The sequence below is a fragment of the Aphis gossypii genome, chromosome 1 (genome assembly GCF_020184175.1).
Source record: "Aphis gossypii isolate Hap1 chromosome 1, ASM2018417v2, whole genome shotgun sequence".
Lineage (NCBI taxonomy): Eukaryota > Metazoa > Arthropoda > Insecta > Hemiptera > Aphididae > Aphis > Aphis gossypii.
Genome location: NC_065530.1, coordinates 52,098,684 through 52,112,154, shown reverse-complemented (window position 1 = coordinate 52,112,154; position 13,471 = coordinate 52,098,684). Strand labels below are relative to the sequence as shown.

General features: G+C 26.1%; 1 long non-coding RNA gene and 5 other non-coding genes across 6 annotated transcripts; 5 read left to right on the top strand and 1 right to left on the bottom strand.

Annotated features, from left to right (window-relative positions):
- Positions 1-1,335: 1,335 nt before the first annotated feature.
- On the top strand, positions 1,336-1,407 carry Trnaq-uug (transfer RNA glutamine (anticodon UUG)). The gene has a single exon. It is a non-coding gene; the product is annotated as a tRNA-Gln (tRNA).
- Positions 1,408-3,068: 1,661 nt separating this feature from the next.
- Positions 3,069-3,140, bottom strand: Trnaq-uug (transfer RNA glutamine (anticodon UUG)). The gene has a single exon. It is a non-coding gene; the product is annotated as a tRNA-Gln (tRNA).
- A 1,301-nt stretch (positions 3,141-4,441) lies between these two features.
- Positions 4,442-4,513, top strand: Trnaq-uug (transfer RNA glutamine (anticodon UUG)). Its single transcript has one exon. It is a non-coding gene; the product is annotated as a tRNA-Gln (tRNA).
- A 1,714-nt stretch (positions 4,514-6,227) lies between these two features.
- Positions 6,228-7,951, top strand: LOC126549073 (uncharacterized). Its single transcript, XR_007603216.1, has 2 exons — positions 6,228-6,760; positions 7,682-7,951. It is a non-coding gene; the product is annotated as an uncharacterized LOC126549073 (long non-coding RNA).
- A 1,351-nt stretch (positions 7,952-9,302) lies between these two features.
- On the top strand, positions 9,303-9,374 carry Trnaq-uug (transfer RNA glutamine (anticodon UUG)). The gene has a single exon. It is a non-coding gene; the product is annotated as a tRNA-Gln (tRNA).
- A 3,376-nt stretch (positions 9,375-12,750) lies between these two features.
- Positions 12,751-12,822, top strand: Trnaq-uug (transfer RNA glutamine (anticodon UUG)). The gene has a single exon. It is a non-coding gene; the product is annotated as a tRNA-Gln (tRNA).
- The last annotated feature ends 649 nt before the right edge of the window (positions 12,823-13,471 follow it).

Below are 13,471 nucleotides of genomic sequence, written 5' to 3'. Positions count from 1 at the left end.
ATACACGTGTCCGCAACTGTTTTTTTGAATATTATTATTTGTTGAAACGGATCCTTGATAGATCTGACCACTCTTTCTCCACGAATGGTGGAACTTTAGTATAAGTGATTTCAGGGGTGAAAAGGGTAGGATAAATAAATACCCCCGACCCATGAACATTTTTTCTATAACCATAAATAACTGGTAGGTAGGTACTTTTAATATTGAGGGATTGCTTTTAATGCGATTGGGAAGTGACAAATTTAATATAATATAACAATATGTATTTAAAAATGTTTGATTCGTTATACTTAGTTGACCTAAGTTAGATTATTTTTAGCGGAATGATAAATGTATTATTGCATTTACTTCATAATTATGTGTATAATTTTTTTATTTGTAATGGCTGTGATTACTCTGCACTCATCTTCTTTTGGAGCAATAAAAGTACTTAGATTAATTTTTTATTCTGAATAATTCGGGTTGGCACTGAAGAAATAATCAAATAAGTCCATACTGTCAAGAAATTTCAAGTTTTTCTTTTAATTCAATACCTACTCAAAAATAATTTAAATTAATTAATCAAAAAAATGTAGGTACACATTATTGTGTAAATAATAACCTGTGGTTTTTCTCTAATATTTTTAGTAATATAATAATTATAATGTAGATATATTACTTAAAAAATAAAAAAACTATAAGACTAAGTAAGTATAGGTATTAGGTAGGTAACCTACTTACCTAATCCTTGACAAATTTAATTTCATTAGGCTTAATAATCATTTACCTTCCTACATCCAGGCGTAGGTTACCTAAGTTATTAGAGTTTTAGTATTTTATTCATTACTTTAAACCGATATAAAAAGGTAGTTTTTTATTGACATATTGTAAAATAACTTAATAATATTAAAAAAAAAAAAAAAATACCTACAATTGATACATAAAAATACAAAATACATTTGTTATTCGACATCAACATAGTATAAAGAATTGGTAAATTACACGTATAAACTTTTAAGTTATTTTTGTGTTTTAACTTACCATATTTACCCAAAATACAGGATTATTATTTATTACTTTAACACCAGAAGTAAACAAATACTGGAGAGTGATTAGATATACTGATGTTAAAATTCAAAATCGGAATCAGAATAAAAGAATGATTATTTATTTCTTTGTTGGTTAAGTTCAGTTGGTTGCAATAAATTAATATTTCAAAATCGGTAATAAATGTAATTTATTAATGTTAACTGCTATTAATATAATTTTGTTGCAATATTTACTTACAGTAAATGATGTAATATTCCATGTAGTATAATCTGCTTAAGTGTACTGGTTTCCATAACCCTTCATCCCGGTTCCATGGTGTAATGGTTAGCACTCTGGACTTTGAATCCAGCGATCCGAGTTCAAATCTCGGTGGAACCTTCTGATTTTTTGCAATTTTTTCAATCATTTTTTTATATTTACTGTTTATTTTGGTTTAAATTTTAATTATTTTAGACATCCATAACAATAATTACAACATATTAATACTATATCTTAGAAAATTAAAAAATTTACATAATATACATTTTTTTTTTAAATACATAAAAACATACATAACAACAAAAGGTACAAAATGTGTATTACAGTATGATTTTGGTCAAATTAATAACTAAGATTTTTTGCTCTTCAAATAGCTTAAATATTTAAATACGCATTATCGATAAATTATAAGGTCACAGATGTACATTTAACGACGTTGAATTACACAATATCTTACACCCACATTGTTACTATACATTATTCAAGTATAATGTATAATATATATTTACATTCAAGATTGATTTAGACCAGCCTGAAACCAACACTTAATGAACGGCCGTATCAGGTCAGCTTCATCATACAATTTTTAAATATTAATTAAACATTTAAAAATAAAACTAAAATTTTAATTTTTGAATGTGATCCAAGATTCCAAAACGTTTGCCGACTTTCGATTTAGTCAATTTGACAATATTATAAGACCTGTTTTGGTTTTTATTTATCCATAATTCGGTATTTCGGTTTGCATATTAAACTTTATCTAGATCTGTAAAATATTATTAAAACAAGTATTTTTTTTTCTATAGGTACCTATAAGTTATACAGGGTGGGGAGTGAATCTGGTGATTTTAAAATAAATACGGAAAGCCCAGTAATTGATATATGCATTATGCGTACTACAACTATAAAATTATGTTCACCATAAATAGGCGTTTAGTCATCATGAAGCATTGACAGCAAAACAACGTTCCTCTAAAGCAGCGGTTCTCAACCTGGGGTAAGCTACCCCTTGGGGTACGCGAAAGAATTATTTTTCGTTTATTTATATTCTAAATTGATATTTTGGGTACGTAAAAAAGTGGTGAGAGAGGTCAAGGGGTACGTAAATGAAAAAAGGTTGAGAATCGCTGCTCTAAATTAACGGTTTGGTGCTCTTTATCTTCTTCAGAAATCATAGAGCAGTATTTTTTCAATAACGAACGTGAAACATCTTACAGATATCATTTATAAAAATTAAATAACAAATTAACACTTCTTTAATGCTTTTTTATATACTTTCAGGTTATATAAATATATTTGTTAAAAATATACTTATTTGGTTTTTATAGTTATTTTAAAATCACCCGATTCACTGCCCCACCCTGCACAAGTAATAAATATAATATTAATAATATTTGTTATAACTTATAACTACAATACTTGTATGTTATATAATATATTTAAAAAATAATATTATTATGTTTTATTTTTTATTTAATTATCACTAGTCATTGGTATATATTATATATGGTGTACCTATATATATTTATATTTTAAAAATGTGCAGGGCTGTGCCACAAACTTAAGTATTATGGAAATAAAATATTTAAAAAATAGATTACTTAATCCTAAATATTGTTCACATGATACTTCAACTAATGGGGAAAAGTTCAACAGAGTGCGCTGATATGACTAACTACAGTCTTTCAAACATAAAATCTAAAATTAACTATGTTACACCAGTTTTATTTCATTAAGATCACACCATTAAGAATAAAGTTTTAAAATATACAAAAAATGATAGGTCCCACCGAGATTTGAACTCGGATCGCTGGATTCAAAGTCCAGAGTGCTAACCGTTACACCATGGGACCGCGATGACTGATAATGAAAAACGTAATTATTTGTTACAAAATAAATAGGTAGGTTAAATTTAAAACATTATACATTACTGTTTAAGTAGTACCAATGTACGTACTATTGAATGTTACATTCTTACCTAATAAAAGGAGCGGGAATAACGACCATTTTTAAGGAGTTCAGTATAGGCAATTTTCTATGTAGGATATCTATGAGTGTATGACACGTCTTGGCTCTAGCGTCTGGAGTCTAGACTTTTTGGAGCTTAGACTTTAGATGTGTACAATGTGCATAGTAATTACTAAGTAAATATAACTAATGTTTTATTGGAAAATAAAATAATATAGAATTGTATATTAATATATACCTAGATTTAATAGATATATCAAAATTATCAATAAATGTAGGTAATTATCAATCATATACACAAAATTTTAATATTTATATTTTATACACCGCCATATATCATACGTTTTTTTTTTTATTAAAATAGGAAATTTATATTTGTTAATTGTTATATAGGTTATATTATTAGAAAAAAGATTGTGATAGGAAATCTTCAATCTGTGAATGTTCACAATAAAATGGTATGTTTTAATATATTTTATAATAAGAGCTAAAGATATTTGTAAATGGTTTATTGAAATAATCATGATATTTGTCCATGTTTTATTGGAATCTTTATGTAAATAAATATTTTTTCAAAAATATGGGTACCTATGTAAACGTAAAACCTTATTTTTTAATTTAGTAGACTACTTCAAAACACAGGAAAATCCCAACAATCAATAGTAACACTTTAATTAATTAACAATTTTTTAAAGTTTATGTTAAAAAGTGTTTATAAAAATAATAAGATATAAATATTAATCTACTTAGATTCTCAGAATCTGAAAAATATACCTTATAAACGTTAAACTATTATTGGAAATTACACAACGTCTACATAAAAATCAAACTCTGGTGGTCAATCAGACAATAAATACCATACATTATTTAATTAAGAATATGATTAATAATATGTTGAAAACATAATCATTATGCAATATACAAATTTTAACAAAATACATTTTGTTTAATACATTTTTGTACACACGCGACCAGTATTTACATATTCAAGTCTTTGAATGTGTAACCTGCACTGCGGTACTGTATTAGAAAGTTATGACCCATCTTTAAATAAATATTTATCAGATTTTATCTATTTTAAACAGATTAGTAAACGTACACGGTCTATGCAAATACAATAGTACTATAGTTAACCTACCTTTTCATTTTGAAACAAATAATCATGTTAACAGTTAGCGTTCATAGCGGTCCCATGGTGTAACGGTTAGCACTCTGGACTTTGAATCCAGCGATCCGAGTTCAAATCTCGGTGGGACCTATGATTTTTGTATACTATTAGACTTTCTACACAAGAGATGATTTTGGAAAGATATATTAATTGTTTTTAGTACAATACATTTTTTCCTACCAATGTTTTTTGCTAAATGATTACATGGTTTTTTTCCGTTTATTATACCATTACTTTTTTTGGTTTTTCCGTTATTTTACCATCGCTCCATAAATATTCTATCGATTGCTCTTAAAACTGTATATTATTATCTTATTGATTTGAAAGAACGCATTTTTTTTACATTAAATGGAAAAGGTTCCATTTTTTCGGTTGAAAATCACTAATCATAAGTGATGTCCACGTTGCTACTCGCTCGCTGCGCTGCGCTAGGACAAAAAAATCGAAAATATCACTCGACTTGTTGTGTAAAATCACCTTGGGTAGCAGAGCCGTGCCGTGGGAGAGCCTAGGGAGCATGCACCCCGGGGCCCGGGCGCATGGTTTAAACTGTTTAAAGAGGTGCTAAAAAATTTTTTTAGATTATTAGGGGGCTAATATTTTTAATTTTGCTCCGAGCGCTAAGCTCTGTTGGTAGGCAAGTGTAGAAAAGATACTAGAAGTCGAGTCATAAATAATTTTGAGTACTATACCAAATGTTTTTTTTGAAAACTTAAATTTGTGTTTTAATTATTATTCCCATCAATTTAAACATGCAATTAAAATTGCGTATTGTGCTCTGCAGTGTGTAAAGATTATTAATATAAATTTTTAATAGAAAAAAAATAAAAGTAATTTTTTAATAAAATGTTTTTCTCAAAACAAAGTTTCTTAATTTTCAATTATTTCATAAACATTTAAAATTGTCTGTGGGTATTTAATTTTTTGTATTTTAGATTAAACTAATCCATAGGGCATAGATTAAATAAAAAAGTTGTCATTTTAAACACTATTTTTCATCTAAGATACACATTAGTTAATAACTTATAAACAATAATTATCTAGTTAAGATGAAATAAGTATTAATTACCTACAGATAATCTCAACACTGGACAAGTAAACACAGTAAGTAATTAATACAACACTTAAGCAAAATGTGTTAAAAATAGAATAACGACACATAATTAAGATTTACCGATTTAAAAAATGCAAATTTCAATTAGAATTTAGAATGTTGTTAATTATTATTAAATACTTCATACTAATATATTAAAAACAATGAATTTAAAGTTTAAACTCGATGTACCATGGAAGAAGAACATATTAATAGAATATCGATGATAAAGATAAATAATAAATAATTCCAATTTCATATTCATACAATTTTGGTTAAAATGTCAACATTTAATTTTAAGTTATAATACTTAACTAATCAAATTTGGCAACGTTGTACATAATGGTTATGAATGTGTGATATTTAATATGATATTATTATACATATTAGAATATTTATTATAAATTATCTATAATTTAAGTCAACAACATAATTAAATATTAATCATAATTATTATTGACATTATTATTATTATATTTTTGTCATGATACGAAGACCATAATACTATATGTAATCTATATATAGACATATTATAGTGAGTGTTCTATTGAAAATCCTAATGAATTGATTCCTACAATATAATATATCATAATACTGGTAAGATGGTCTCTCTATATATACTATTTATAATTACTGCTGTAATTATATTTATCTTAAAATAGTCAGTCCTTTTTTTTTTTGCTGGTTAAATCGATGACGCCGTGGGGACCGCTTGCGCATTACTTCCACGAAAATTGTCAGCCCTATATATTTTAGTAAAATAATTATACTTGTACTATTATTATTGTACAATTATTATTATATATAAATTATACAATTGTTATTGTTAAAAATGTTGATGTTACTTCAGTTGCTCTTTAGCTATTACAGTTAGACTCACTAGATAAGACTTGCACTCTAGCTAAAAAAATTAAATACCTCAATACGTTGTGTGAAGCATTGTTTATATATTAAGTGTTATACTTTGCAAATTTTTTTTTTTTATTAATTCAATATTATACAGCTCACTTAATAGTTAATGCTCAATTTTATTATTACTAATTTCAGTGTTAATTAAAAATCTAAATTGGTCAGTTAAAATCATGAAATTGTGTTTGTTATTAGTCGTAGCAGTTCTTATGGGATTAGCATTATCGATAAAACTGAGAGTATGTGAAAGAGATGAATACGACTCAAAGGAAAAATGTGATGAAAACTGCGTTCCATTTCCGGAGGGCAATCAAAAATTTCCAGTTACATGTCAAGTATGGGCTGCACATAAATTCGGCAAAAAATATTTCTATTGTTGGAAATGTTTTGAAAACTGTACAATTTGTTGAGTGTGTTGACTCATAATATTAGTGTTATTTTTTTGTTTATATTTTAAATCAGTTTTTTTATGTTAAATAACAGCAAAATAAATAAAGTCACAGTAACATAAAACCTCAATATTATGCTTATTATGTTATACCTACCTAAATTAATAAATCTATTTTTACAATAAGTATAAATGATTTAAATTGGGTTAAAATATTTAAAAAATTGTTTTTTATGGATAATAATTTAGTTCTCTAAATTAACTGATATATAAAATAAAAATTTGTAACAAATACCTATTATGGAATGATACAAACATATTTTGTAACTTGTACCGTAGGTATACAGTATACTGTAATGATGTTAAAATTTGTTATAAACACTATAATAATATAAAATATAGATAAATGTTACACAAATTTAGAAATTATTTTTCTACTGCATAAATCACCATTAAGCCCAAAATAATTATATTTTTGTAAAATAATTACCTAACTATACGTGTACTATTACTCTTGTACAATTATTATTTTACATAGATAACCTTCTCTGACTGACCTTTCATTCCGATATTGTAATTTAGTTAATTATTATTGTAAAAAATTTTAATGTCACTTCAGTTGCTTTTCAGCGTTTACAGTAAGACCCACTCGATGAGAAGTTAGAAAACTAAATATCTCAAATACGTTGTGTGGAGCATTATTTATAAATTCATTGTTATACGTCGCAAAAATTGAAATTTTTATTATGTGTTTTAAATAATTCAATATTATACAGCTCACTTAATACTCAATATTAGTATAACCAATCTCAGTGATAATTATAATATAACTCGTCAGTTGAAATCATGAAATTGTGTTTGTTATTAGTTGTAGCAGTTCTTGTGGGATTAGCATCGTCGCAATCAAAAATATGTAAAAAAGATGAGTACGAATTAAGCGATACGTGTGAGGATCACTGCAAATTTAAGAAAGACAATGTCGAATCCGCTCAAGGTATATGTAGAGTATCGACTATACATAAGTTTGATTTTGGTGAAACGGCTACACAATATTTCCAATGTTGGAAATGTTTTTATGACCTGAGGAACATACCATCTATAGAGATGGTCTCTTATTAATCCATAATATTTGTGTTATTTTTTATTTATATTTTATAACGGGTTTTTTATGTTAAATAACTGCAAAATTTATAAAGTCATGCTTAGTGGCATTAAGTCTTAATATCAACACTTGTTAATAGATCTAATTTTTCGATGTGTTTAATTTATTTAAACTGGGTTTAAATATAGTTTGTTTTTTATGGAAAATAATTTAGTATTCTAAATTAACTGATATAATATAATATAAAAAAATTGTAACAAGTACTATGTAATAATACAAACATTTTTAATGTATTCTGTAATAATTTAAAGATTTATGACAAATACTATACCTAATTATGTAAAGATTTATAACAAACGCTGTAATGATATAAATAAATGTTATACAAATTTAGAAATTATTTTTTCTACTACTCGAGATGCATCACGCATCATCAGTCATCACAGTCAATCGGTAAAGATATACTTATATGAATTCGCCAACGGATAGACTATCACGTATAAGCAAAATAATGGTAAGATTAAATATTATATATTTTTTCACATATGCATTTGTGTGCTGTGAGTTTGTAACTGCTATTTATCGACAACTGCGCAGGCAAAAATAATGTTATATTATTCAATTTTAACTACACAAATTTATATACCTCACGCAATTCAACGGATGAAACTTTAGCTAGGCCACTCATTTTTCTATACCATCCTACAGTAGGTATTCACACAGATAATGATAGTATTAATATTATTAAATACGATCTACGTACAAACAAATTTATTTTCACAATTAAGTATACCTAATCAAGTAAATTCATATAATTTATTATAAATAGACCAGTATTCGTGTAATTATTATTAGTTTTAAGTATTTTAATTTTTAATTATATAAATAAATAATTAATGGTATTGTAATAATTATAATATATAATGTGTTAAAATATAATTGGTCAACATTATCTTCATAACTACGGCAGACACAAAAGAATATAAATAATCCAAACAAAAATAGGTATAGTAATAATAATATGCTGAAAACGTTATAACTTATAAATATGCACAAACTAACAAAATATCGTACAATAAAAAGTTTAGGGACCTCTGTATTATATTATATACAGCATTATGATGTGTATTGTACACCTACATCGATTATACTCCTCACTCAATAGTCAATATACATTCAGATGTCAGTTACTCCCGCAGTGGTACTTATTAACGTAGTACACTAGTAACTTACAGTTAAATAAAATATCAACTACATTCAATTTCTTTTAAATAGGTAGGTATACGCCTATTATAATATTATATTACTATTTACTTTACTTCTAATGTTAGTCACTTATCCTTTTTCAACGAAACAAATAATTACGTTTTCATCTTGCAAACATCGCGGTTCCATGGTGTAATGGTTAGCACTCTGGACTTTGAATCCAGCGATCCGAGTTCAAATCTCGGTGGAACCTACTAATTTTTTTCATTTTTTTTTCAATTTTTTTATAGGTAACTATGCAAAATATATTTAGTTTGATAACACATTATGAATATTTTATTTATTTTATAAGATTCTATTATAGTTACAATCATACAGATTAATAATAATATTAATATTAAATATAATCTGTATGACTATATTATGTATATTATATATAAAAACTAAATACCACTGATCGCTGTATTTCAAAAACTACATGACGTACGAACTTGAAATTTGGAATAGTGATTCCTCTAATACTTTAACCTAACCATGCAATAAGAAAGGATTTTAAAAAATGTTGCGTTTAAGTGGATCAATTAATAATACGGCGGCACGACGGCCCGCTAGTTTCTAGCTGCCTACCAGCATTCTATCCTTTTTGTCCGTCGAGAAGTTCATGGATAAAAATAATCTCACGCATTACACAACACACGTACACCAATATTCATATTACAATAAAAACCAAAAATGTATTTATATAAAATGGTGAGGCTGGGCAATTCAGCTAGTAATATAATAAAATAATTCATATGCGGAAAAGTTACATGTTTATGTATGTGAATATTATGCTCTAAGTTAAATTGAGGACTCATAATAATATTTTATATACATATATAGGTATACGTGATACGTTTGCCGTAAACAAAATAAAACTATAATATGCATACCTAATAAGTTAATAATTAATCCGGTATTCTGGTGAACAAATATAATATTATTATAAGTATTAACCATGGCGCACCAAAACCTTAAGGCTGTAGGTATGATAGTTAGATCATGACGTATACTGACATTTTTAAATTTAATTATTTAACTTAACAATCTTCGACCGTAATATAAACTTATAGAAGCGGCATACGGTAAGTATACTGATGCCAACATGGCAACATCGTGTACTGTATGAGTGTATGACGATATATTTGAGCAAATTAAATCATCGACCGACTATTATCAATTATCATAGACAATTCATAGTATAGATAGGCGATAGCCAACGCTATTGCAATCATTTGACACTTATTAAATTTAAATACCATAAAAATATTTTAACAGTTTTACGTTTTACTTAGGGTTTAGATTTTTTTTTAACTCGTGGGAAACAACTTTTTAAAATATTGATTTTTAAAATATTGTAAAAAATATTGACGTCGTTTTAATCGTTTTATTATTAAAGCGGAATTCGGGACAATATTATATTGTCTTAATATATTTTATAATTATCTTATTATTATAATTATTATATAATATACTTATTATCTTATTATATATTGTCTTTTTATAAAAAAGAAAAAACAATCAATGAATTATAAATAGATTAGGTATTTTTAATACAGAAAAATAATAATTAATACTATTGAATTTTTTCAGATTAGCTCATTTGTTCAAAAAATTTCTATTTTTCAAAAAAAATTATGATATATGCGTCCCGCTAAAAATCCAAGTGCAATGTGGGACAATAGAATATTAAAAATTGAAATGTCCTGCCAAATCGGAACGTTTCCCAACCATAGTTTTACTAATTACTACAGTAATATAGAATTGACATATTGTTTATTATTAATAGACGATATAGATACCTAGTATAATAAAATATAATATATGATTACAATAAATTAATGCACAATATAGCTGATATTGGCTATCCCGTTATTTCTATAAATAATTAAAAAATGAACAGCTTAGGTAAAAACTATTCTCACTTCTCTTATAGTTAATAATAAATTACTTAAGTATTTACTATTTAGCTACTAGAATTATTAGGCGAAATGTAATGATCAAACTATACATATAAATCTAATATATTTATAACAGGTAATATTTATAACTTCTAGGTCATAAAAATCACGAAATATTACAATATTACCATTAAAAGACTAAATATATTATCTTAAAAACAATACACAATTTTTAAAAATACGCAAATGAGCTGTAAAATATCTACCTCTAAAATAATTGGAATATTTAATCAAACCTCCGTAAAATCAGTGTTTTTCCAAAGCCCACTAATAATAATAGTATTAAAATTATTTTTTTTTTAATTTTCTTTAAAATTAAAAATTTGAGCAAAATGCCTCACATTGTACAAAAGCTATTATACAATGATCTATAATATGAAAATATGACCTTAAAATATAAAATATAAAATGTATATATAGCTAAAAATGCGTAAAAATGGAAAAAATTATAAATAGTAAATAAACTTAGTATATATTAATTATTACCAATGAACAAAATATTAGGTACCTAATAGTTTTATTAATTATTATTTATTTCGATTCACTTCATCCCAACTCTCAGAAAAATATTAATATAATTTAGTATGATACAAATCTGCTATTAATAACCCAGAGTCCGGTTATTACTTTTTTTTTTAAAACTATGTTAGGTACTTATCCATAATTATTATTATTTGTTTTATCACTGAACGACTAAACATGTGAGCTACATAATCGTTCCTGTACAAGTAGGTACATAATAAGGGGCGTCTATTAATTTTTTTAGGTATGGTTGAAGCTTTCAGTATTATAAAGATTAAAATATATTATGTACCTTGTACCTACGACCTAAGTCTTATAAATTGTTTACTGTTGAATGTTGACCAACGTATTACAATTTAATCGATGATGGTAATACTCATACTCTAATTAACTAGTAATTTTATTTTGAATTGCTGTTATTTATGACTTAGTAATAGATAAACGTAATTATACATTTTGTTGATTGAAAACATTTTTGATTAATTAAATTAAATGGCAATTAAAAAAAAATAATAATAAACCAGTGAAAAAATTAATTTGTTGAAGTGGTAAAACGGCGAAATGGGAATTAACCACTCTGACTGTATAAACTATAAATACCTAAACATAATATAATAATAAAACTACTTACCTACTTACAAGTGTTAGACGTCTCTTCTTACAACCAAATGCATCAGCTAGTATAGTAAAGTTGAATACTTAAATTTAGGTACCATATTGCACCAATGTTAATAATATAGTGATTTAATTATATTTACTAGTGTACATAAGTATTATACGTTTATATTGTGTACAATGTACCTACATTGTACATTTTAAATTAATATTTTACATTTTTACATTAATAAGTACATTGTAACAGTTTGCAGACAATGGAAATTAGAAAATGAAAACAAAAATTGAAATTGTAGAATAGATAGCCGATAGGTATACAATAAAAGAAAGAAGGTACCTACTGATATTAGTGGTTTTACCGTAAAATAGATGTAAAAATAGTATTTTAAATTTAAAGTAGATTGTAAATATTTGTAATGAATTAATGTAAAAATAGAGTTTAATAACATCAAACAACGTTAAATAACGTTATTTTCGTCTTCCGTTCATCGCGGTTCCATGGTGTAATGGTTAGCACTCTGGACTTTGAATCCAGCGATCCGAGTTCAAATCTCGGTGGAACCTATCATTTTTGCAATTTTTTTTTAAGTTTTTTTTTTTAAATTTTATAATCCATCCATCATAATATTACAATATTAAAAGAATGAAGATGATAAACTGCAATTTATTAGTAATTGTTAATAATTATGAGATAATACTATTATTTATTTATTGTTATATCGTTATTATAGACCAGGGGAGGTCTAATCGCGGCTCACCATATAGACTTTTACTGCTCGCATCGTATCGTTGCAAACAATTTTTTTAATATGAATTTATATATATAATAATATGACCTTTTTTTTTTACATTTTGGCTCTTCCATATTTATTAATACATTTGGTGGCTCGCGAGTCTCTCCTCGCTGGCCAACCCTGTTATAGACTATACAGTATACAGAATACCGCATCAGTTAACAAATTATCTGATACCACGTACCTATAGTCTAACCATTTCCGTCCGAAGATCACTTATTATACACACAACACTGCGGACACTACATTCATTCCGAAAATAATTTATTACGAGCATTATGCGTGAATCATAAAACGGATATAGCCAACAATTGGAAATAATAATATGTGAAGACTTTGCGCCTATAATAAACGCGGGAGTATAATATTATACAGAATCCCGATTATTATAGGTGTACCTATACAATATAACACATTAA